Source organism: Oryctolagus cuniculus, chromosome 6 (assembly GCF_964237555.1).
Source record: "Oryctolagus cuniculus chromosome 6, mOryCun1.1, whole genome shotgun sequence".
NCBI lineage: Eukaryota > Metazoa > Chordata > Mammalia > Lagomorpha > Leporidae > Oryctolagus > Oryctolagus cuniculus.
This window is the reverse complement of record NC_091437.1, coordinates 2,060,299-2,086,616: the sequence shown is the minus strand read 5'-3', so window position 1 is coordinate 2,086,616 and position 26,318 is coordinate 2,060,299. Positions and strand designations below refer to the sequence as shown.

The 26,318-nt window shown below is 55.0% G+C and overlaps 1 non-coding gene across 1 annotated transcript; it reads left to right on the top strand.

Moving 5' to 3' along the window:
* The first annotated feature begins 7,936 nt into the window (after positions 1 to 7,936).
* Positions 7,937 to 14,549, top strand: LOC108175948 (uncharacterized). Its single transcript, XR_011389408.1, has 4 exons — positions 7,937 to 7,955; positions 11,349 to 11,477; positions 11,993 to 12,112; positions 14,367 to 14,549. It is a non-coding gene; the product is annotated as an uncharacterized protein (transcript).
* The last annotated feature ends 11,769 nt before the right edge of the window (positions 14,550 to 26,318 follow it).

Sequence of the window (26,318 nt, the reverse complement as noted above, 5' to 3'; positions counted from 1 at the left end):
AAAATGGAATTAAAAGTTAAGTTAAGGTGCTGGCGCTGTGGTGCAGTGGGTTAATGCCCTGGCCTGAAGTGCTGGCATCCCATATGGGCACCGGTTTGAGACCCAGCTGCTCCTCTTCCAATCCAACTCTGCTGTGGCCCGGGAAAGCAGTGGAAGACGGCCCAAGTCCTTGGGCCCCTGCACCTGCATGGGAGACCTGGAAGAAGCCTCAGGCTCCTGGCTTTAGATCACGCAGCTCCTGCCATTGCTGCCAATTGGGGAGTGAACCATCAGATGGAAGACCTCTCTCTCCCTCTCTCTTTCTCTGCTTCTCCTCTTTCTGTGTAATTCTGACTTTCAAATAAAGAAATGAAAATTAATCTTTTTTTTTTTAAATAAAGATAAGTTGAGGGGGTCGTTGTTGTGGCTCAGCATTGTAGAGCTGGAGTCCCTAGCTTGCCAAATGCCGGTTCTGCTTCTGCACTCTGGCTGCTTGCTTGCCTGCTATGCCCCCCTGGAATTTATGACCTCCTGCCCCCCAAGAGCTCCCCTGGGATTTATGGCCCGTTGCTTACTTCCCGCCGGTTCTACCCTTGCCGTCTCTTTGTGTGGCCTTCCCAGCACATAACATATATAGTCTTTGCATTTACATGAACCAATGAACATGTTAGGTCCCAATACCTTGCCATATAGAGAGTTAGAAGGTAACCTAGGTAGGAGATGACCTGCAGGCTTAGAAGTGTGAGGCTATAAACACCTCTCTTATGCAAAGGAGGGGGCCTTTTGGCTGTGCATTGCTAAAGGGCTGTGCGGGTAGGGGGTCCCAGCCAGCTGGTAACAAATAAACCTCTGCTTTTGCATCCACAACTGTGCCTTGTGCAATGATTGGGAAATATGGACACAACAAACACATATCCCTGGAATTCCGAGACCCCATATGAGTGCCGGCTAGCGTCCTAGCTGCTCCTCTGATGATCCAGTGCCCTGTTAATGTGCTCAGGGAAAACACCAGAAGCTGGCCCAAGGACTTGGGCCCCTGCACCTGCATGGGAGACCTGGAAGAAACTCCTGGATCCTGGCTTCAACCTGGCCCAGCCCCAGCCATTGTGGCCATTTGTGGAGTGAAATCAGTGGATGGAAGATCCCCCTCTCTCTATGTCTCTCTCTATCCCTGTAACTCTGCCTTTCAATACAATAAAAATAAATATTTTTTTAAAAACAGGTACGCTTCCTTTGGTGCAAAACATTTTTGAAATCCATGAACAGGGACTGGCGCTGTGGTGTAGCAGGGAAAGTGGCCGCCTGCAGTGCCGGCATCCATATGGGCACCAGCTTGAGTCCTGGCTGCCCACTTCCCATCAGCTCTCTGCGATGGCCTAGGAAAACAGTAGAAGATGGCCCAAGTCCTTGGGCCCCTGTACCCTTGTAGGAGACCTGAAAGAAATTCCTGGTTCTTGGTATCAGATCATCTCAGCTCCGCTCCTTGTGGCCATCTGAGGAGTAAACCAGTAGATGGAAGATCTCTTGTCTCTCTCTGCCTCTGCCTCTGTGTAATTCAGCCTTTCAAATCAATCAATAAATAATATTTTTAAAGATTGATTTATTGATTGATTTGAATGTCAGAGTTGCACAGAGAGAGAAGAGGAGGTAGAGAGAGAGAGAGAGAGAGAGAGAGAGAGAGAGATCTTCCATCTACTGGTTAACACCCTAAATGGCTGAAACAGCTGGAGCTGCACCAATCTGAAGCCAGGAGCCAGGAGCTTCTTCCAGGTCTCCCACACAGGTGCAGGGGCTCAAGGACTTGGGCCATCTTCTACTGCTTTCCCAGGCCATGGAAGAGAGCTGGATCAGAAGTCCTGGAGCAACCAGGACATGAACCAGTGCCCATATGGGACCAGCACTGTAAGCCAAGGCTTCAACCCGCTGGGCCACAGCTCCAGCCCCTGAAGTTCCCATATAAAGTGAGTTTGTCACCTGATCTCTGCTGTTTCTCCCAGGTGTATCAGCAGGAAGCTGGCTGGGAAGTGGAGCAGCCAGGACCTGAACTGGCACTGGGATACGAGGCTCCAGCATGTAGGAGGCAGCTTTCCATGGCTTCACCCAAACACTGGCCCCTGTTCTTCTTTTTCAATATTGTTTTGTTCTTCAAGGCCCCTTGAGATTTCCCATGAATCTTAGAAAGGTCTATCTATGTGAAAGATGCAACTTTTAATTTTGGTACCAATTGTATCATTTCTGGGTCAAACTGGATGGTGTTACTCTTAACAATATTGTCTTCTAATTCATGAGCCTGGGTGTATTTCCTTTGTTTGTGTTCTCTCTAATCACATCAGCAATGGTGTTTCCAGAGTGCAATGTTTTCCCTCATTGGTTGAGTGTATTGCCCAGTGTCTTGTTCCTTTAGATGCCATAATGGAGTTGTTTTCTCAATTTCTAATCAGAGTGTTCATTGTCAGGGTGTTATTATTCCTGATATAATTGTAAACTAGATCACTTTTATTGTAAACTAGATCACTTTTGCTGTCAGACTGTCATTAGTGTTTTGTAAACAGCAGTTTCCTGTGTTGATCCTGAACCCTGCAGTTTTGCTGAGCCCTGAGTGGTTAGTGAAGTTTCCTCTACGTCAGGTCACGCCCTCTGTGTGCAGATCTGTTGCTCCTCCCTTGCAAGCTGGATGCCTGAATTCTCTGTCTCCCTCTCATTGCTGCAGCCAGGACTTCCAGCCCAGGGCACCCTCGAGTGGAAGTGGCCAGAGTGGCCTGAGGTGCCGTGAGCTCTGGCCTGAGCAGGGTCACTGCATTTTGTGTCTGAACGACCTTTAGTCACTGCTTGTCCCTGAGTGTCCTCTGTGTTTCTACCCACTGGCACAACTGCTCTCTGCTCAAACACTGGCCTCTAGGAATGGTATCATGAATTTATCACTCAGTGTTCACATGAAGTGCTGGGATGGTGTGTTCTATTCCCATATCCCCCTGAGATAAGGGTGATTAACCTGGCTTGTTCAGGCTTCTGGAATTAACTTGGCTTTGTAATGAACTCCCAGCAGATGTGGTTTTTCCCTTTGTAATCTCATCCCTGAGCGCCATGGAGGCCACATGATTTGGAGAACACAAGCCCCCTGTGCAGCTGCTGTCTACGGCCCTGAGACTTCGGCGTCTTCTGTAACTCGCTGTGCCGCTGTCCCGAGGATCACAGCCTCCTTGGTACTGAGAGCTTCCATGTGTCTCCAGTGTGCGTTGTTACCTGTGGGTGTCTGTGAGGCCCCACAAAACACACCAGGCACGGGGGTTAAGGGAAAGGTTTGTTGTCAAGTGGGGGAAGCCCAATGGGTGGGGGGAGGGTGAGAGAATAAGAGAGGGGGAGGTGGAGAGATCCAGAGAGAGCACGCGTTTGAGCAGCAGGTCCTACTATACCTTTATGGGGGGCAGGGATATAGGAGAAGCAAATCCCACTAGAGTGGGGGGCGCTGACACCTGTGGTTGGGCCATCTGGTCACCTGGCTTCTAGCAAAGGCAGCAGGGTCAGAGCCTGGGATGGTGTCCAGGATGTACATCTGGCACAGATAAGATCTGCCCCATTTTGTTAACATTTTCCATAAATGTCTTTTGTTGGTTTGGTGAAGGTCATTTTTTAAAGGTTTATTTGTTTAAATTTAAAGTCAGATTTACAGGAGAGTGAAGGAGAGGCAGAGAGCGACATAGAGATCTTCCATCCACTGGTTCACTCCCTAGTGGCCACAACAGCCAGAGGTCAGCTGACCTGAAGTCAGGAGCCAGGAGCTCTTTCCAGATCTCCCACGTGGGTGCAGGGGCCCACGCACTCGGGCCATCTTCTACTGCTTTCCCAGGCCACAGCAGAGAACTGGAGTGGAAGACGAGTGGCCAGGGACACAAACCGGTACACATTTGGGATGCTGGTTCACAGGCATGCAGAGGCTTAGCCTACTTTGCCCTAGTACCGGCCCCTAGCCATCCTTTTTAAAGATTATTTATTTGAAAGTCAGAGTGCAACAGACACACACACACATAGACATGGATACAGAAACACAGATATCTTCTATCCACTGGTTCACTCCACTAATGCCACAGTAGCCAGGGCCATCTGGGTCTCCCACGTGGGTGGCAGGACCCAAGCACTTGGGTCATCCTCACTGCTTTCCTAGGCCATGAGCAGGGAGCTGGATCCTAACTGAACAGCTGGGGCTCAGCTAGTGCTGCACCGTGGGTGCCCACATTGCAAGCAGAGGCTTAGCCTGCTGCACCATCACACCGGCCCAAGAATGGCCGTCCTGAACTGCGGTTTTGACCTGCCTTTCCCTGACACCGCTGCGGTGCAGCCTCGGCAGGTCCAGGGGGTCCTGAGGAGGGGAGGCGTTGGTGAAGAAAGGAGACGAGGAGTCGTGGTTCAGGGAGCAAGGGGAGGCCTCGTTCTGCTGTTCATCTCATGGCTTTATTTTACACTCTCTTTACACATAGTTCTCATTAAGCTTTCTTCCTCCTAAGCCTCCATTCTCTCTGAGAAAGAACACATCACAGGGACCATCTGTGCATAACCTTTCTCTGTTATCTTGTTTTGCTTCATTTTCCTTCCATGGCCTCGTTGTAAACGTCCATTAATCTTTTTTCTGTTGATAATGGATGTGTCAGTTCTATGAAACTTGCTTAACTTATTTAAAGGTGATAAATAAAAAGTCCAAGGTTAAGGATTTATTTACCAGGTTATAACTGTAAAGAGAAAGTTCCAATGATTATATCCTATGTTTCTCAGGTAAATCACACTCCCACAGCCATGTTTACAGGACCTATTCCATGCCTGATGTAAGAGTTCCTGTCCCTGTGTTCTACGTGTCCAAGCAGGGGTGTGACGCCCTAGCCTTTGTCAGAACGGCAGTGCCTGTCCACCCATCCACTTGCTGTGATATTAACTACGCACCTACCGTTCTCATCACACACTCCTGGGTGAGGCGGGGGGCTGTGGGTGCCACTCTTCATCACTCATGGTCCTCATGGCATTGTGCTCTGGACAGATTTTAGGAGATTCCCTCTTACTTCTCCAGTCCTCTCCTAACTCATTTTTTTTTACAAGGAACAACAAATTCACTTACATAGATGTCCATGATTCCCACACGAAACCCAATGACTACGTCATTATTAACCCTAAAAAAAACAGCAGAGAGATGGCTCAGGTCAGTCAGGGGCTTCCCGCTGTGCGGAGTCCCCTCCTCCAGCTGTGACTGTCACACAGCGTGGATGGCATCGCCTCCGCCATGACCTCATTTCCTGAGCGCTGCTGTCCATTTGTTCTGGCAGAGTCGGGAGTGAGGCTGGCACATCTGCTGCCCTGCCGCCCTCCGCAGCCCGGGTCAGCTCCGCGGCAGCAGGTCGCACAGACAGTGAGGGGTGCAGCCGTTCTCCAACCCTGCTGTGTGCTTGACGCCGGGAGAATTTGGGGAAATTGCTGTGTCAAACATCTTCTGAGATGAACTCGCGTGGTCACCACACCTGTGGCTGCCACCAAAGAAGCCCAGCTGATGGGACCGTGACCGTGACCTGGGCAATGACCCTCACAGCAGAATTTCCTTGGTTCTGTGCAAAGAACATTGTATCCTTTCTTCTTAGTCTTTGTTGTTGTTGTTGTTTTTGGTACTAAAATGGCTTGCTCCAAGGAATGGGGCAGTTGCAAGACTTCAAGTGGATGTTTTGGTTCAACTTCTTCAAGTGGCCAAGCAGCCCCAACACCCTGAGTCTGTGAAGCGCATTGGCTGTGGAAGCCGTCACTTGCTCTTGGGTCAGTACACTGAGTGCAGACATGTCCACCTGCCCAAGGTGAGGCCGCGTCCCATAGCCAGGCCAGGGCCGGCAGGGGGGCTGGGTGCTGGCCTCGTTTCTCTCTCTGGACAGTGAGTGGGGAGACCCACAGGTTCCCGGTGCAGCCCTCATTGCGTGTCCCTGGCTTTAATCCCCTCGGTCCTGTCCCTCCACCAGGCCCTTTTGCGGCTGTGCAGGAGCCCAGGGCTCAGGAGTGGGGGCTGTGGAGGGGGAAGCAGTGTTCGTGGAGCCCCGAGTGACTGATGGCTGCAGACTGTGTGCCTTCCCAGTCAGAACAGCGCTTCAGAGGTGGGTGGTGGTGCTCATCTTGTGTGAAGCATGGGGAGTCCAGTACAGGCACATACCTTGAACATCCGGGCAGTGAGCCCGGGAGAGGTGTGCACTGAGCCAGGGACAGGTGCACTTGAGCCAGGGACATTCCCACACCTTGTACTGCTGGGCACTGATCAGGGACAGGCACTCACCTTGTACAGGCAGGCACTGAGCCAGGGCCAGGCTCATACCTTGTACAGCCGGGCACCAAGCCGGGACAGGCACACAACTTGTACTGCCAGGCTCTGAGCCTGAGACAGCCATACACTGAGCCAGGGACAGGTGCACTTGAGCCAGGGATGGTCCCACACCTTGTACAGCTGGGCACTGAACAGGAACAGGCATTCACCTTGTACAGCTTTGCACTGAGCCTGGGACAGGCCAACACCTTGTACAGGGTACACTGAGCCTGGGACAGGCAGGCACCTTGTACAGCCGGGCACTGCTACAAGTTTGTCTGTCAGGCGCACACATTTACTCCTTGATGTGGCCGGGTCAGGAGTCTCAGGCACCGTAACTGCACTGTAGCCGGATCTTATGTTGCTAAGCTGGAGGAATGAGCCCCTGAATGGAAGTTTCCAGAGGAAACCCAGCAGCATGTGGGCAGGCTGCATGTCGGCCATGGGACCTTCTGTGAGTTCTGGGCCTGGACCCTGCTGCAGGCGGGGTTCCTCCTCTGGGCACCCCACCCTGTACCCTCTCCGTGTATCTCTGAAATGGGTAGACACCCCTGACCACCACGTCTGGACTCTGCTGGACAAGCCCACTCCCCACCGTGGCTCCAGGCTCACTCTCAGGCTGACTCTGACCCACTGAGTGCTGGCTTGCTGTGGCCAAGCCTCTGCAGGACAGCAGGCGGTTGGACTGGGGCCAGGTGCTTGAGGCTCTGTGGGGGAAGGGTGACCACGGGGCCTCCCTGGCCTGTGTTCTGGGTGGAGGGCCTGCCATCCTCATCTGCACCGTTCCCAGGCCCTGGACGGGGGCGGGGGGGGTCAAGGCTGCCAGAGTCCACAGTGTCCCTGGTGACCAGTGGTCCCCGGGGCCCCACCTGGGAGCAGCTCCATGTGCCACTATTGAAAGTTCGCCTTGGGACCCTGTGTGGGATGGGATGGGAGTCCAGGAGAGAGAAACTCTCAGCAGGTCTCTGTAGTGCCTGGTGTTGCGTTCACGGAGCAGGAGCTCGGGCCCAGAGAGTACGGGACGGGGTGGACCAGGCACTGACAGGTGCAGAGCAGGACTCCCTGCTGATCTGGGGCGTGTTTGTGTTGAGCCCAGCGCTGACCCCATCAGCCTGTCCTTCCGTCCCGCCTCCTGGGGCTGTCAGCTCCACAGTGGGCTTGTGGGACCCCGGGGAGGGCGGGGACCCTGAACCAGAGAGGCGAGGACTCCTGCCCCAGGGGACCTGACCCGTTCTGGAGCTGGGTTCTGAGTTCCAGCTGCCCCTGTGGGTGCCACCGGGACCCTCCCACGTTTCTGTCCTGTACCTGGGGCTGCTCTGGGAGGCCTGAACTGGCTGTGGGACCGCTTCCTGGGCCACAGCACACAGTGGGTGCTGCCAGCCTCACACCTGCTCCCTGGCCCGTTGGCCGCAGCTCGCTTTGACGAGTGTTGCTGGAATCCCTCTGCTCTCAGGTCTCCGAGGGCACAGGACACAGCTGGCAAAGGGTTAAGCTGCCCATGTCCCTTCAGGTGGGCAGGGCACAGTCTGGATGGGAGAGGCCCCTCCCCAGAAGGCAGCGCCCTTCCTGACTGTGGCCACTGGCTATATAAGGTCCTCACACCCCTGTACCTCCACAGACTCACCTGGCCTGGGAGTGTCTCTGGTGGGATCAGCAGGTGAGGGGCTGCATGGCTGGGGCTGAGCCTGGGGGAAGCTGAGACCCAGGATGGGCACCCAGGGCCGGCTCAGGTCCTGTCCGGCTGGGCTCAGACTGGTCATTCTCATGGCTTTTGCTCTGGCCTGTGCTCTGCTGTTACCAGCTCCGGAGATTGGGAGCTGGAGGGGCGGGAGGGTGTGGGCTGGGATGTGGTTTGTGTGTCATTTAACTGTGCACCGTGTGCCACCTGTGTGTTATATCTGTGTGTGCCTTGTATGCTAAGCATGTGTGCCGCCCTGGTATGCTGTTTGTGCCATGTGTGCTGTCCATATGTACCCGTGTTTGTGTTTGTATATGTGTGTGTGCCATCTCTACGGGCGGCTCTGTGGGTGCTACATCCTCACAGCCCCTGAGCCACACTCCCCTGTGTGGGAGACGCCAGCCTGCGTCATGGTAGGGCCCTGCCGGGTTGTGGGAGAGATCGGTGATGCAGTTGGTGGTGGGAAGGCATTCTTCTCACCTCCAAAGGGCCTTGCTATGACCTGCAGCAACCCCGTACTCCTCGCTCATGGGGTGGCTGTCAGCCCCCTGGGTCCCACCACACGGTCACCTCTGTCTGCGTGTTGGCCGTGTGCCCTGGGCTTTGTGTGGCCCTCGGGCCTCTGAGGATGAGGCTGATCAGCAGGTGCGCACCTGAGGGACGCGCCCTGTGCCCTCTGTAGGCTGGGAGCCCACTCAGCGTGCTCAGGTCTCCTGCACTCAGACGAGGCTGCAGAGGCCTGGAGTGGGGCTGGCTTGGAAATGCCAGGGCATGGCCTGGCTACAGACTGACCACGTGTGCTGTGCTCTCTCCAGGATCCCCACGAGGGTGGGTGTCCTGTGGGGGACAAAGGGCACCTCCTGCTGATGGGCTGGGCCTTTCCTCTGCCCTAACCATCAGTGAGTCAGGGTCACGGTGCAGTATGAGCAGCAGGTGTGTGGCTGTGTATAAAGTGTAGGGCACAGCTGTGGTGTGTGGTGTGTGTGTGGATGGATGTAGCATGTGTGGATGTGTGTGGTGATTGTGGTATGTGTTGGCTGTGTTGTGTAGCATGTACCTACGTGTGATATATGATGAGTGCATGGCACGATGTGTGATTTGTGTGTGGTTTAGCATGTGTGTTGTGTTTATGGTGTGGTGTGGCATGTGCATGTGTGGTACGTGTGGCATATATGTGATGTGTGTGATCTGTGTGGTGTGGCATATGTGGCATGTTGTGTGATATGTCTGTATGTGCATGTGCATGCAATGAGTCTGATGTGGTGTGCATGAGTGGTGGTTGTTATTGGTGTTTTGTGTTGTGTGTGACTTGTGTGTCATGCATTTGTGTCATGCATATATAGATGTGCATGTGGTATATGTGCATGTGGTATATGTGGTGTGGTGTGCATGTATGGTATGATGTTAATGTGTGCTGTGGCATGTTGTGTGATTGCATGTGTGGCCTGTGTGTATAGCATGCGCATGTGTGTGTGTGATATGGTGTGCATCTGTGGTGAGTGTTGCGGGATGTGATTGTGTTGTTTGCTGTGTGTTTTTTGTAATATGTTTGTGGCATGCATGTGTGGCAGGTGCATGTGTAGCATGTGTGGCATATGTTCGATGTGTTTTGTGATCCATGTGGTGTGGCGTGTGTGGCACGTTGTATGATTTGCATGTGTGGCCTATATGTGCATGTACATGTGATGAGTGTCTGCTGGGTGTTGTGTGATGTGATTGATGTGTTTTGTGTGTGTCGTGTGTGACATGTGGTCATACATGATTGGTATGCATATGTAGGTATGTGTTGCATATATTTAGATAAATGTGTGGTGTGACATGTGTGGCATCTTGTATGATGTGCATGTGTGGCCTGTATGTATAGAAGGCAACTGTGTGTATGGTGTTATGTGTGCAAGTGTGTTGTGTTTTCTGATTGTGTTGTTTGCTGTGTGTTGTGTGTGACGTGTGTGTCATGCATGTGTGCATGCATATGTAGATGTGATGTATGTGGTGTGTGCATGTGTGGTGTGGTATGATGTGAGTGTGTGGTGGGGCATGTGTGTGTGTGTGTGGATGTGTGTGGTGAGGTGGGAGGGGCTTGTAGCTCCCCAGGGAAGGTGGGCTCCTCTCCAGAGGGGCACAGCTGTCCTGCTCACCCTGGGCCCGGGATGTGGGAGCAGCACAGCTGGGTGTGTGGCAGTGGCTCTCCCTCCACACTGCGGCTTCCTCACCTGCAGAGCGAGACAAGCAGCCCAAGGATGGCAGCAGCCAGGGGGCTTTCTGCAGTGGTGGGGGTGCTGGGTGCCCCTGCCCACCCCACACAGTGGCCCCTGAGCCCTGGGAATGTGAGCTGTGTGATGGGAAACAGACTTTCCCATCTAGTGTCGATGAACATGTCCTTGAATATCTCCGTGTTGCTGTGGCCAGAGTCTGTGGGGTAAATGAGTAACGAGGCAGAGCACTGCAGGGCCGGCCGCCTGCTCTCCCCGCTGCTCTGATGCCCAGGCCGCTTGAGGGGGCCTCCGACCCAGCTGTGCAGCCACCTGTGACCTGGCCTGGATCTGGCAGCTGCCCTCTGCTGGAGACGGTGTGGGGTCCCAGTGAGGGACCTGGGCCAGATCTTGGAGTGTCTTAGTGATGCTCCTCGGGTTTGATTTCTGCCCTGATGAGCATAAGTCCCTGCCTGCTCCTGTGGGTGAATTACATAAGGTATCACATGCAGGGTGGGTGACAGGAGGTAGGGGTGTTGGGTGGGTGACAGGAGGGGGTAGGCATCAGGTGGGTGACAGGAGGCGGTGGGCATCAGGTGGATGACAGGAGGGGGTGGTGGGTCAGGTGGTTGACAGCAGGTGGTGGACAGGTAGGTGAGAGAAGGGGGTTGGTGGACGATGGGTGGATGACAGGAGGTGGTGGGCGTCGGGTGGGTGACAGGAGGGGGTGGACAGGTGGGTGACAGGAGGTGGTGGGTGTCGGGTGGGTGACAGGAGGTGTGGATGTTGGGTGGGTGACAGTTCGGGTGGGCGTCGGGTGGGTGACAGGAGAGGGAGGAGAGGTGGGTGTCAGGAGGGGGTGGGTGTCTCGTGTTGGAAGCAGTCAGGGCTCAGGAGGTGGGTGCCTGTGGTGGTGGGGACAGAGCTGCTGAGTGCCGAGTGAGTGCAGTGGGGAGATCCCAGCTGAAGACAGACCCTGAGGACAGGGCCAGGGAGTCAGTCGCCTGCCCACGTCACACCTGAGTGGCTCCACGGGCCGTGCCCCGGCTGGGTCTCACACGGGCGCGATGCCTCTGTAGCTGTGGAGGCCGGGAGCTCCCGGCGCACGTGAGAGCAGGGTGGATGGGTGTCGGGCTCTGTGCTCCTGTCTGCACCCCTGAGGGCGACAGGCCCCCGCCAGCCCCGGGCTGCCTCCCCTGTCCCTCCAGGCTCCAGGCTCGTGGCCCCGCCCTCAGGAGGCTCAGCTCCAGCACCATGAAGGGCATCCTGGTCCTCGGTCTCCTCGCAGCGCTCGCTGTGGCCCCCGGAGGTGAGAGAAGCTGTGGGGGCCGCAGTGCAGGAGACAGGAGAAGGGGGTCGGGGGGGGTGACAGGAGGGGGGGTGACAGGAGGGGGATGACAGGAGGGGGATGACAGGAGGGGGGGCGTCGGGTGGGTGATAGGAGGGGGTGGGCATTGGGTGTTACAAGAGGGGTGGGCGTCCAGTGGGTGACAGGAGGGGGTGGGTGACAGGAGGGGGGGTGACAGGAGGGGGGGCGTCGGGTGGGTGACAGCAGGGGGTGGGTGACAGGAGGGGTGGGCATCACCAGGAGCTTCCTGGGTGCCCGGGTCCTCTCAGGCAGTGGCCCGTGGGTGTGCGAGGCTCCCCGTGCTCCCTGCCTTGAAGCGGCCCCGCCTGTGGGATGGTGAACAGATTGGAGCTCCTTGTCCTATCTGTGTTGGTGTCCCCAGAAGGCGGGGACTTCATCCTCCTTCACCCTGAGGTGGGCGTGGTCTCTGCTCTGTGTCACCAGATGGAGCCACGTGGGCTCTTTTGTCTCCGCAGGGTCCCTGGACTGTCCGCAGTGCTCCTCATTTGATTCCTCCTGTGATGGCAGTGTTGTCTCTGAGTGTCCTGCGGACGCCAGCACCAGCTGTGTCGTTTCCTATGCCGGCTGGCCTGCAGGTTAGCCTGGGCTGCGTCCACCCCACCCTGGGACTGGCCCCCGGCAGGGCTGGAGAGGGCGGCCAGGCTGGGAGGGAGGCCTGAGATGAGGCCAGGCTGTGCCAGGGCTGGGGGTCATGGAGCAGCTCCTGGCCAAGGGGAGACGGGTCAGGCAGGGCTCATTCCGGAGCCTTCTCGGGGCTGTGGAAGCAAAGGCGGCTCAGGCGGCCACTCTGCCTGGGCCTGCTTCGCCCTGTTCCACTGCCTCACCGCGGGGCAGCTCCTGCCTGGTGAGTTCCTCCACACTTCTCACCTCGGACATTTCCACACCGGACAACAGCGGGTAGAGGAGAACGGGGACCGTGCGTGCCCCTTGTCCTTGTCAGCAATGACTGACACTGTTATTTTACTGTAATGTGATAAAGTGAACTTATACATGTATCTGAAATCTATGCATAATTTTTTTCAGAAGACAATTTTCATAAACTTTAGAAGAACCTTTGTTGCAAGGATTTAATTTTTCTGCACTGAAGAAAACTAATCTTTAATTCCATTTCTCCATGAGCTTTGTGAAGTGCCCTCCTGTGTGTGTGTGTGTGTGTGTGTGTGTGGTCATTTTTGCTATAGAAACTTCACTGTCATCTCTGATAAGAGCTTCTAAAAAGACATAACTAGCGTTCCGTTATTGTAACTAAGACATTAACTGTAACTCTGTCATTTCTTCTAATACTTGGGCCATCTTGAGACTCTCTGGGTTGTTTGATAGACACAGTGATGCTGTGATTAATATGCAGGCTAGGTCTCCGCATTGCCGTTTGCTGTTGGGATTGATTTTTATAACAGCTCCTGTGCCATTCTTGGTTCCGTCCCAGGATGTGTGGCAGAAATGGGTGCATCCGTCCGCAGCCGCCCTGCTCCGACTCTGGCTGGTTGCATCCTGTGCTGTCATTCAGTTGTTCTCCTGTTCTTGGTGTTTCTACCCACTGGCCCAGGGTCATCAGTGGTACTATCTGTAACCATGGAAACATCTACATCAGCGCCATCCTGTACAGTGTCCACGTGTGGCTCCTGAGCGTTGCTGCACATGCGGCTAGTATGACCGAGGAACTTAATTTTAAATTTTAGTTTGATTCATCTAAATTCACCTTTTTTTTTTTTAAAAAAAAGGACTTATTTATTTGAAAGGCAGAATTACAGAGAGGGAGTGAGAGCCAGAGAGAGAGAGACATTCCATCCATCTGCTGGTTCACTCCCCAAATGTTTGAAACTGCTGGGGCTGGGCCAGGCCAAAGCCAGGAGCCAGGAGCTGCACTTGGGTCTCCCCCGTGGGTGCAAGGGCCCAAGCTGCTCTCCCATGTGAGTTAGCAGGGAGCTGGATTGGAAGTGGAGCAGCCAGGATGTGGACTGGTGCCCACATGGATGCCGGCATTGCAAGCAGCAGCTTAACCAGCTGTGCCACAGTGTTGCCCCTTAGATTTCTGTTTATGTGGGCACAGAGGCTAGTGGGCACCAATCTGGACAGTTCTGGCCCAGGAGCTTGGCTGGGTCTGGGTCCAGCTTTCAGGCAGAAGCACATGGGTTAGCAGACAAGGTGCAGCAAATCTGCTTGATTATTCTCATTTTTTAAAAAATAGTTATTATTTATTTAAAGTCAAAGTTACCTAGAGAGAAAGAGGGAGAGAGAGAGAGAGGGAGAGAGGGAGAGAGGGAGAGAGGGAGAGAGGGAGAGTTCTTCCATCCACTAGTTTGCTCTCCAATTTGCCTCAATGGCAGCAACTGCGTGGTTCCAAGCCAGGAACCAGGAGCTTCTTCCGGGTCTCCCATGTGGGTGCAGTGGCCCAAGGACCTGGGTCATCTTCTACTGCTTTCCCAGGCACATACAGCAGAGAGCTGGATTGGAAGTGGAGCAGCCGGGACTTGAACTGGCGTCCATATAGGATGCTGGCACTGCAGGTGACGGCTATCCCACATGGCCAGCCCCGATTATTCTCATTTTAGGGCTGGCGGGTGGTCTCCAGGCGGTCACTTGGACTGCCCACTTGTAGGCCCCGCCCTCTCCTGGGTCTGCCTGCATTTCTGCTGCTCCCCTGCTGCACAGGTGTGGCTGATGGAGCAGCAGCTTTCTCTTCGCAGGAACCCTCGCCGCTGCGTCCAAACCTGCACTGCGTTGAGGGGAGCGTGTGTGCGCTGGCCAGAAGCCGCTCCTCTTCAGGGTCCCAGGTCCGCACGGCCTCTCCTCCCCAGGGACTAACAGTCTGTGTTTGTCTCTGTGCAGCCTCACCTCCCACACGTTTCCAGAACCTGGCCTGCTCCGATATCGACGCCGCATTGTTGGCTACGACCAGAATCGAGGCTTTAGTATCCTTCTATGTCCGGGTAGCTGCTGGGCAAACAGCCTGGTTCTCAAGCCGTATCTGCAATGGTGGACCCTGCAATAGCACCAGCCCCTCCCCCCCAGGTGAGTGCCAGCCCCATGGTCCCCTTGCTGGGCCACCTGTGCTCCCTGCCCTTGGGGGCCACCTGCAGGCCAGGCCCTCCTGTCACATCTGAATGACACTCACACCTGATTGACAGAGGGGCGTGAGAACTGCAGGGCAGACAGCACTGCCAGCAGGGACAGACAGGGAGGCTGTGGGGGGGATGTATTTAGTATTCATGTATTTTCATTTTATCTCAGGCGACACAGAGCCAGAGAGAGGTCTTCCATTTGCCTGTTCATGCCCACATTCCCCAACAGCAGAGGCGGGGCCAGGCCAGGCAGGACTGGGAGCGTCTAGGTCTCCGTCTAGGTCTTCCCGTGGTGGTGCAGGAGGAATTCTAGTCCTTGAGTCCTCACTGGCTGCTCCACGCTGCACCTCAGCAGGAACTGGAGTCAGGGTGCAGCAGGACTTAGGGGGGTCCAGGTGCTGCGTTAGGGGATCAGGCGCCCCCAGAGGGGTCTCCCTGCTGTGCCCACGCCTCCCCTGGGAGCAGCACCTGGCGCTCCCCAGCAGTTCTCAGACTTCGGGATCCCAGGGCCCTGTAGGACTCAGGTCTCCCACATCACTGAGGAGTCCAGAGAACTCTGGTTTACGTGGACTCCCCCTGTCAGTATTTACTGTCTGGGAAGTTCCAGCTAAGGAAGTTTCTAAACCTGCATTAGTTCACCCAAAATAGCAAGCAGCACCTTACCCATCAGCATGTACTTGACAGATAAACACAGTAGTGAGGAGTGTGGTGTTGTCACATGCGAGACGGCTGGAGGCTCACACGTGTGTGCATTCCCGTGTGGACAACCCCACCCTGTGTTTGTGAGGGAGAGAGAATGAGGCACAGGCAGTGTGGTGCTGGCCCGAAGTGGTTAACTCAGCCCCCCAGAAGAGCCCAGGGCTCGGGGTTCCTGAACCCCCGTGTGAGAACCGCTACACTGGTCGGGGCTGAAGTTGTGGTTTGTTTGTTTGTTTTAAAATTTTTATTTATCTATTTGAAAGAATTACAGAGAGGCAGGGGCAGAGAGAGAGAGAGAGAGAAATCTTCCATCCGCTGGTTCACTCCTCAAATGGCCACAATGGCTTGAGCTGGGCCGATTTGAAGCCAGGAGCCAGGAGTTTCTTCCAGGTCTCCCATGTGGATGCAGGACCCTAGCACCTGGGTCATCCTCCACTGCCTTCCCAGCCATAGCAGAGAGGTGGATCAGAAGAGGAGCAGCCGGGACTCATATGAGATGCTGGCTACCCGCTACACTGCAGTGCCTGCACCCCGAAGCCTGTGTTTTAAAAATGAGGCTTATTTATCTTCTCCTGCTTGAATAGCAGATTTAGCAACTGTCACACACCAGGACACCAGCAGTCGGGACAGGCTGGGCCCACCTTTCTCTTCTCAGCCTATACCCCACACACTCAGACTGGGTGGGCTGTCGGGGCAGACCTGGGGGTCTGGGTCTTCACTGGTGGCCTGGGTGGTGTCCAGGCCAGGATGCAGTCTCTCCGTCCTGTCTGACAGCATGGTCGTGACAAGTCCTCTTCCCTCGCAGTCTATCCACCTGTAGGTTCTGGTGACACACAGTGCCCTGGTTGCATAGCGGTTAATGATGCCCCCTGTGAGGAGATAGAACTGCCATGTAACCCAGACGAACGGTGCGTCGATGTGCTTGCAGAAGTCGTGCAAGGTATGTCTTGGGGATCCAGTTCCTCCAGGGGTCCTGAGATGCAGGTTCACAGAGAGGTGGGGGAGGCGCCCTGACACGGGGACGGGGCCAGGATGCCTGTGAGCGGGAGAGAGGCTCCAGTGCTGTCTCAGGGCTGCCTTCTCAGGGCAGGGCTGCTTCCCCTGCTGCTGGCCCAGGGCCTCCACCTGTGCTGGCTGTCAGTCACCAGGCTGCTTCATTCCACAGGTGGGGTGGGGTGGCCTCTGCACACCTGCACTCTTCTACCTGTCAATCTTAGCACACTGGGTCCCCTGGTGGAAGTGTCACATTCGGCTTCCAAATCCAACAATCATCCTTGCTGATGAAAGCAATGGGTTCTCCTTGGGCTACACAGCAGACCCAGGTCCCACAACTGTAGACCAGGACCCTCATGGATGGGTCCCTGGCAGGGGCAGATCCTGCTGAGCTCAGAGCCTTGCAGGTCTGCTCCTCACCAGCAGGGGGCGCAGGCTTCCCCAGGGCCATGTGGGCATCAGGCATGGATGTTAATTGCAGTCCTGGATTTCTCAGTGGTCTGCCTGGCTGGCCTCAGCGTCAACAGGTCCTCAGTGCACACGGGGCCTCTCTCCAGCTGGACTCTGGGGTCTGGACAGTGGACGAGGACCCACAGCTGCCCCCAGGTGTCACACAGAGCAGCCCCCATCCCCAGCTCCTCACGTATTTCTGGAATACTGGGAATCCCCGCGGGCATGGCTCTTTGTGCTTTCACCTCCCTGGGATGTCTACACTGCTGTGGGTTTTACCTCTGGGATTGGGAGCTGGGCGGTGTGGGGACTTGGCGTGTCCTGTCCCTGTGTCCTCTGCTGCAGGGACCTGGGTGTTTTTTCCTCGTAGTGCTTGAATTGGATCAATGCCATCAAATGTGAACTTTTTTTTTACTTGTTTTTGCCCAGGGTCACTTTCTAAAAATGCAACAGAGAAGTGCACAGGTCCACTTCTTCCTTTTAAAAGATAAAAAGATTTATTTATTTATTTGAAAGTCAGAGTTACACAGATAGGAGAGGCAGAGAGAGATGTCTTCCACCCACTGGGTCACTCCCCAGTTGGCCGGCCCGGCTGGAGCTGAGTTGATCTGAAGCCAGGAGCCAGGAGCTTCTTTTTGTCTCCCCTGTGGATGCAGGGGCCCAAGGACTTGGCCCATCTTCTACTGCTTTCCCAGCCATAGCAGAGAGCTGGACAGGAAGTGGAGCAGCCGGGTCTTGAGCTGGCACCCACATGGGATGCTGGCACTGCAGGTGGCGGCTTTACCGGCTATATAACATCCTCGGTCCCGTGTCTTCCTAACACACTAGCACAGCCCCCAGTGCCCAGCCTGTCGGTCAAGGGCAGGAGCCGCCCTGCCAGGTTCTGGTGCTCTCCCCCAGGGCTGGCGCCCTGCTCCTTCACCCCCAGCCCGTGTTCTTGCTCTGTCTGCATGTGGTTACCTAGTCCCTTCTAGCTGCTTTTGCTTCTGCTCAGGGGGAACTGAGGCAGGTAGCACTCTGCTCCAGAGAGGACTGGGGCCTGGGCCCGGCCTGGATGAGGAGGACCCAGGCCCAGTCCTCCCAGGTGAGGCAGGGGTGCTGCCTGTCTACCTTGGGTCGGCTGCATCTGTCGGTCACAGCCCAGATGGCTGACCTGGAGGGGCAGGCGAGTTCCGAGCCCCGCGGCCCTGGCCATGCAGCTGGCTGGGTGCTATCGCCGCCTTCTGGGCCATGGCACTCAGGTGACCGAACCTCTAGGGACCACCGTGCTGTTCTCGCTGCGGGTCGAAGGCTGCTCAGACATCACCGATGAACTCATCCAGTTCCTGTCGACACCGAACATCAGGATAGGGGACATCGTCTTCCGGCAGCTCAGCCGCAGCAACGCTGTCCGGATCACCAAGAACCTGAACTCGGGCGCGGCCCTGGCAGCTGCCCCCTGAGCCATTACCGCAGGCCTGGGGCTGGGGCAGCTGTGGCTGCTCAGAGCCTGTGCTGCCCTGGCCCCGCCCTCCCTAGCCCCGCCCCCTGCTCCGCCCTGTCCCTGCCCTCATCACGCCAGAGCCATGGTCAAGCTACACCTACCAGGGCCTTGGTCACATCTGCCTGTGTCCCGAGGACCTGGCCTTGGTGAATGAAAGAGCCCACGGGGGTGAAGACCAGGGGCGCCGGGTGCACGGGTGCGGCCTCGAGGGAACGGGTTCTCCGCCTGAAGAGCCAAAGTGACGCCATTTAAAGAAAATAAAAGAAAAAGCACCCTCCATTTCCTGCAGCAGACCCAAGTCCTTGTAAAAGCAGGCATCCAGGCGTTCCGGAGACATCAAAGCTGACCAGGGACAGCTCAGCAGACCAAGAGCAGCTCATAGAGGTTACGAAATAAGTAACTCCCTGACCCCGGGCCAAAGAGAGACCCCCCCACCCCACCCCACCCCCTGCCCGTTCAACTGAGAGCATCCCAGAGCAGCCCCGTCCAGTCACCAAAGCCCCGTGCTGTAAGCCCCCGCTGATGTAACCCTTGGTTTTTCCTTTAAAAGTGCTCCCAAAGGCTGGGCCTTCCTCTGACCTCTGCTGCGTGGCTGGTCAGACCAGGTCCCTGCCGCGCTTGTACTTCCAAATAAACCTTGCTTTTGCATTTCCGTGTGATCGGGTCCTGATAGCTTCTTGGGGATCCACTTACCTGGGCATACACACCATTAATAAAAGCTGCGGGCGCGACCCAGAGTGGCTGTTGTCCTGCTGGTCTGCTCGCGGTCACCTCTGTGCATACTCCCTGGGCCGCCCACAGCCTGGCTCCCGGCTCCCGGAACCACATTCCTCTGGGAGTCTCAGGTGCTGCTTCCTGAGAGTTCCAGGGCCCTCTAGGTCTAAGGCGACAAGCAGCTGAGCCTCTGATGGCCCTCAGTGGGGCGCCCTGCGGGAGTGTCCCCACGTGGCGGGAGGCCCAGGGACCCAGTTATGAAGTTGTCAGGAGCTGTTGAAGTGAAAAAAATCTAGAACTGATGCTAACTATCAATTGCTTTTTGCTTCTGTACTGCTCTGCTTGCTCAATGACTTAATGCGGGATGCCCAGCGTAAGAAAAGGTGTGTGTGGGGGGGGGATAATAGTACCTGCATGCCAGGCTTCACACACTCCAGGAAGACGGGAAGCCCCAATTCTTAGAAAACAAAACTTAGTAAATACTTCCTGAAATTAATGGTCTCCCACTTCTTGTGTGACCACTTCCTTGTGTGACGCGTAGTCCCCACACTGCTGTGATGCACCAATAAAATGCTCAAATGTAGGTAATTGCCATATGGAGAATAAGGAACTAGCATACGTGTGTGATGACGGATATACTTGTTTACTCATGTGTATAAAAACGCTGAGAAGGAGAGAGACGGGGCTTCTCACCCTGCACTGTACTGTGTTGTATATGTGGTGTGAGCCCCAGTTCCTGGCTATAAAACCATCATTCCCTTGCCCCTGCATCTGTGACTGTCTTTTGTGGGTTAATTGGGAAAGGTTTCGTATCCCATATTTCAACATCTGGGGGCTTGCCCGGGATTGAGACCCTCCCAGCTAACTCGGGAAACACAGGAGAACAGGAAGATTTTTCTGTGTGTGTGTGTTTGTCTTAGTTCTGTCCTAGTGTCCGGGAACTGCCAGGATTGTAGGAGCTCCATTTGCATTGTCCCTGCAGGTGAGTTTGGAAAAGGGATTGGATAACAGGCAAAATGCTGGGAGTCGTCCCTGGCGGATTTGGTTGACCTTGGGCTTATCAGAGTGAACTTGTTTGGTGCCAACCTAAGGGGGTCGCTCCCCTGAACCCGGTGTAGTTCTCTTCTTTTTTCAGCCACACTGTTTGTGTCTCTGTGTCTTGTTTCTTGTGTGATTGTACTAACCCTTATCATTGGAGAAATAGGACAGCGGGTATGTATCCCTCTATCCTTTGTAACTGACCATTTCTCTGAGTTCTGATCCAGGGCTTCAGACTTGTCCGTGTCAGTGAAAAAGAGTAAGTTATTAAAATTTTCGTAGAGTTAAATGGCCCTCTTTTGATGTTGGATGGCCTGCAGAGGGACGTTTTCATCTGGCCTTAGTCAAAAAGAGGAAAGAGGAAAACTTCTCTCTTTCTTTTTTAATTTTTTTGACAGGCAGAGTGGACAGAGAGAGAGACAGAGAAAAAGGTCTTCTTTTGCAGTTGGTTCACCCTCCAATGGCCGCCGCGGCCGGCGCACCACGCTGATCCAAAGGCAGGAGCCAGGTGCTTCTCCAGGTCTCCCATGCGGTGCAGGGCCCAAGGACTTGGGCCATCCTCCACTGCACTCCCGGGCCACAGCAGAGAGCTGGCCTGGAAGAGGGGCAACCGGGACAGAATCCGGTGCCCTGACTGGGACTAGAATCTGGTGTGCCAGTGCCGCTAGGCAGAGGATTAGCCTAGTAAGCCACAGCGCCAGTCCAAAAAATTCTCAATGAAGCAAGAAAGCAGACTACCCACCCCCAAACAGAACCTCACTGATGAGAGTTTCCCTTTGATGTGCCCTGGCTGGGATATGAACACAGTGGCAACTAGAGAGTGTCTCCGAATTTATCACCAGACTCTAATGGCCGGCCTCCGGGCAGTGGCTAGGAAACCAGCAAATATCTCTAAGGCACATTCTTTGTGCCAGGAGCCGGAAGAGAGTCCCTCTGTTTTTCCAGTAAGGCTGTCTGAGTCCTTCAGACAGTATATAGCTTTGGATCCAGGAAGAGAGGCGCGGGCAGCTGTGGTATTGGCTTTTGTGAACCAGTCAGCCCCTGATATTAAAAGCAAGTTGCAAAGCTAGAAGGGGTGACAGAAAAGGGGATTCAAGATTTGCTTAAAGTGGCAGAGAAGGTGTATCACACTCGAGAGACTCTCGAGGAGAGACAGGATAGGTTGCATCGGGAGGACCTAGAGAGGGAAGAGGAACACAGGGCAGAGGAGAAAGAGAAAGAAAGGAGAGACGATGGATAGAGGAGGAAGAGAGGCGAGAGAAAGCTGCAAGCTTCAGGCTAAAGAGATGAGAAAGAATCAGAGAGAAATGGCTAAAATATTCCTGACTACAGAATCAGGAAGGGGGGAGGGAGAGAGAGAGAGGCAGTACCGTCCTTGGCAGGGTAAGCAGCGGCCAGACTTAATAGAGAACAATGCACCTTCTGTAAAGAAAAGGGACACTGGGAAAATAAATGCCCTAAACTAAAGGGGAAAAGAGATAAACCTAAGAACAATAGGTTCCTTGTCCACAGGGGAGAGGAAAGACAGCAAATAGGGGAGATGGGACCCAGACCCCCTCCCCGATCCAGGGTAACCCTAAAGCTGGAGGGGACTCCAGTTGATTTCTTGGTTGATACAGGAGCACAATTCTTGGTGGTAAACCAAGATAAAGGTAAAATGACCAATAAAATCAGTATCTTCCAGGGGGCTACTGGATCAAAGGCTTACAAATAGACTACAAAAGGAACTGTGGATTTGGGACAAAAACAAATAAAACACTCATTTCTGGTGATTCTGGAATGCCCCACACCTCTGATTGGAAGAGACTTGCTCACTAAATTACGTGCTCACATCTATTTTCTCAGAGGATGGAGTCAGGGTGACTGACGGGGTGGGGATGGTGGATGACCTATACCAGTCCTCAACATAATGGCCCAAGATGAATACAGACTGTACCAGCCGGTAACATTGTCAAAAGGATGGGCCCCAGAGGTCTGATATCTGGTTGAGAGATACCTGCAGGCTTGGGCAGAGATAGTGGGCGTAGGACTGGCTAGTCACAGGGTGCCCCTTCTAATACAACTGAAGCCAGGAGTGGAGCCTGTGAGAGTGCACCAGTACCCGATCCCTACCGAGACCAAAGCCCTGTTTTTGTTTTTTTGTTTTTTTTTGAAAAGATTTTTGTTTATGTATTTGAAACAGTTACAGAGAGTGTGGTTGGGGGGGAGGTGGCAGAGAGGGATAGATCTTGCAGCTGCTGGTTCACTCCTCAAATGGCTGCCATGCCTGGAGCTAGGCTGATCCCCAGCAAAGAGCCAGGAGCTTCTTCCAGGTCCCCACGTGGGTGCAGGGCCCAAGCACCTGGGCAATCCTCCACAGCTTTCCCAGCCATAGCAGAGAGCTGGATCAGAAGAGGATCAGCCGGGACTCACATGAGATGCTGGAATTGCAGTTGGTAGCCCCACGTACTACACTACAGAGCCTGCACCCAGAAGCCCTGTGTTTTAAAAATGAAGTTTATTTATTTTCTCCTGCTTGAAAACAGATTTAGCAACAGTCACACATCAGTATGACACAGTCAGGACAGGCTGGGCCTACCTTTCTCTTCTCAGCCTATAGCCCACACACTTAGAGACTGGGCGGGCTGTCGGAGCAGACCTGGGAGTCTGGGTCATCAGTGGTGGCCAGGGTGGTGTCGAGGCCGGGATGCAGTCGCTTCATCCTGTCTGACAGCACTGTGTGATAAGCCCTCTTCCCTCGCAGAGTATCCAACTGTAGGGACCGGCGACACCCAGTGCCCTTCTTGCATAGGAGTTAATGATGCCCCCATGTGTAGAGATAAATCTGCCATGTAACCCAGGAGAACGGTGCATCGATGGGCTTGCAGAAGTCGTGCAAGGTATGTCTTGGGATCCAGTTCCTCCAGGGGTCCTGAGATGCAGGTTCACAGAGAGGTGGGGGAGGCAGCCTGACACGGGGACGGGGCCAGGATGCCTGTGAGCGGGAGAGAGGCTCCAGTGCTGTCTCAGGGCTGCCTTCTCAGGGCAGGGCTGCTTCCCCTGCTGCTGGCCCAGGGCCTCCACCTGTGCTGGCTGTCAGTCACCAGGCTGCTTCATTCCACAGGTGGGGGTGGGTGGCCTCTGCACACCTGCACTCTTCTACCTGTCACACTTGGCGCAGTGCTAACTTAGCGGGCTGGTTCCCCAGGTGGAAAGTGTCAAATTTGGCTTCCAAACCCAACGAATCGTCCTTGCTGATGACAGCAAGTGGGTTTTGCCACTCTACACAGCCGACCAGGTCCCACAGCTGCAGGCCAGGACCCTCATGGATGGGTCCCCGGCAGGGGCAGGTCCTGCTGAGCTCAGAGCCTTGCAGGTCTGCTTCTCACCAGCAGGGGGAGCAGGCTTCCCCAGGGCCATGTGGGCATCAGGCATGGATGTTAATTGTAGTCCTGGATTTCTCAGTGGTCTGCCCGGCTGGCCTCAGCGTCAACAGGTCCTCAGTGCACATGGGGCCTCTCTCCAGGTGGACTCTGGGGTCTGGACAGTGGAGGAGGGCCCACAGCTGCCCCCAGGTGTCACCCAGAGCAGCCCTGCCCCCAGCTCCCTGTATATTTCCTGGAATACTGGGAATCCCAGTGGGCATGGCTCTTTGTGCTTTAACCTCCCTGGGATGTCTACACTGCTGCGGGTTTTAACTCTGGGGCTGGGAGCCGGGCAGAGCGGGGACTTGGAGCGTCCTGTGCCTGTGTCCTCTTCTGCAGGGACCTGGGAGGTTTTTCCTCACAGAGTTCAACTTTTGTCAATACCATCAAATGTGAACCTTTTTTTACTTGTTTTTGCCCAGGGTCACTTTTTAAAAAATGCAGCAGAGAAGTGCACAGGTCCACTTCTTCCTTTAACAAAAAGATTTATTTATATTTAAAAGTCAGAGTTACACAGAGAGAGGAGAGGCAGAGAGAGAGATGTCTTCCACCCACTGGTTTGCTCCCCAATTTTCCGCCCCAGCTGGAGCTGAACTGATCTGAAGCCAGGAGCCAGGAGCTTCTTTTTTGTCTCCCACGTGTGTGCAGGGACCAAGGAGTTGGCCCATCTTCTACTCCTTTCCCAGCCATAGCAGAGAGAGTGCTGGATCAGAAGTGGAGCAGCCAGGACACAAACTGGCACCCTTATGAGATGCTTGCACTGCAGGCGGCAGCTTTACTCACTATACAACAGCCTCGGTCCCATGTCTTCCTAACACACTAGCCCAGCCCCCAGTGCCCTGCCTGTCGGCCGAGGGCAGGAGCCACCCTGCCAGGTTCTGGTGTTCTCCCCCCAGGGCTGGCGCTCTCCTCCCTTCCCCCAGCCCGTGCTCTTGTTCTCTTTGCACGCTGTCACTGCGTCCCTTCTAGCTGCTTTTGCTTCTGCTCAGGGGGAACTGAGGCAGGTAGAATCAGGTCCAGAGAATTGGGGTCTGGGCCCAGCCTGGATGAGGAGGACCCAGTCCCGGTCCTCCTGGATGAGGCAGGGGCGCCTGCCCATCTACCTTGGGTTGACCGCACGTGTTGGTCACAGTCCGGTGGCTGACCTGAAGGGGCAGGTGAGTTCTGAGCCCCGCCGTCGCCCCGCGGCCCTGGCCATGCAGCTGGCTGGGCACTGGTGCCGCCCGCTGGGCCATGACGCTCAGGTGACCCCACCCCTAGGGACCACCGTGGTGTTCACACTGAGGGTCAAAGGCTGCTCCGACATCACCAACGACCTCGGCCAGCTCCTGTCGTCACCAAACATCAGGATAGGGAACATCGTCTTCCTGTGGCTCATCTGCAGCGACCCCGACCCTGATCATCAAGAACCTCAACTCGGGCGTGGCTCTGGCAGGTGCCCCCTGAGCCATTACCGCAGGCCTGGGGCTGTGGCAGCTGTGGCTGCTCAGAGCCTGTTTGCCCTGGCTCCGCCCTTCCTAGCCCCAGCGAAGGTCCATCCTCCTGCCCTGGCCCCATCCCCAGCTCCGCCCTGTCCCCGCCCCCACCCCTCCAGAGCCATGGTGAAGCTACACCTACAGGGCCTTGGACACATCTGCCTGTGTCCCGAGGACCTGGCCTTGGTGAATGAAAGAGCCCACGGGGGTGAGGAGCAGGGGCGCCGGGCGCACGGGTGCGGCCTCAAGGGACCGGGTTCTCCGCCTGAAGAGCCAAAGGGACTCCATTTAAAAGAAAATAAAAGAAAAAGCAGCCTCTGTTTCCTGCAGCTGACCTGAGTCCTTGTAAAAGCAGGCATCCAGGCATTCCCGAGACATCAAAGCTGACCGGGGACAGCTCAGCAGACCAAGGGCAGCTCATAGAGGTTACAAACGAGGTAACTCCCTGACCCCAGGCCAAACGGAGACCCCCCACCCCATCCCCTGTCCCTTCAACTGAGAGCAACCCGGAGTAGCTCTGTCCAGTCACCAAAGCCCCGTGTTGTAAGCCCCTGCTGTAACCCTGTGGGTTTTCCTTTAAAAGCGCTCCCAAACAAAGGCTGGGCCTTCCTCTGACCTCCGCAGCGTGGCTGGTCAGACGAGGTCCCTGCTGTTCTTGTACTTCCAAATAAACCTTGCTTTTGCATTTTGGTGTGACCAGGTCGCTGGTAGCTTCTTGGGGATCCACTTATCTAGACACAACAACACGCCATTAATAAAAGCCGCGGGCGCGACCCAGCGTGGCTGTCGTCCTGCTGGTCTGCTCGCGGTCACCTCTTCGTGTCCACCCCGGGCCACCCACAGCCTGGCTTTTGGCTCCCGGAACCACATTCCTCTGGGAGTCTCAGGTGCCTCTTCCTGAGAGTTCCAGGACCCGTGCTAGGGGCACAAGACGACAAGCAGCTGGGCCCCTGATGGCCCTCAGTGGGGCGCCCAGAGGGAGTGTCCCTACATGGCGGGAGGCCCAGGGACCCAGTTATGAAGTTGTCAGGAGCTGTTGAAGTGAAAAAAATCTAGAACTGATGCTAACTATCAATTGCTTTTTGCTTCTGTACTGCTCTGCTTGCTCAATGACTTAATGCGGGATGCCCAGCGTAAGGGGGGGGGGTAATTGTACCCCCATGCCAGGCTTCACACACTCCAGGAAGACGGGAAGCCCCAATTCTTAGAAAACAAAACTTAGTAAATACTTCCTGAAATTAATGGTCTCCTACTTCCTTGTGTGACCACTTCCTTGTGTGACGCGTAGTCCCCACACTGCTGAGATACACCAATAAAATGCTCAAATTTAGGTAACTGCCGTATGGAGAATAAGAAACCAGCATACGTGTGTGATGACGGATGTACTTGTTTACTCATGCGTATGAAAACGCCGAGAAGGAGAGAGGCGGGGCTTCTCACCCCACATTGCACTGTGTTCTATG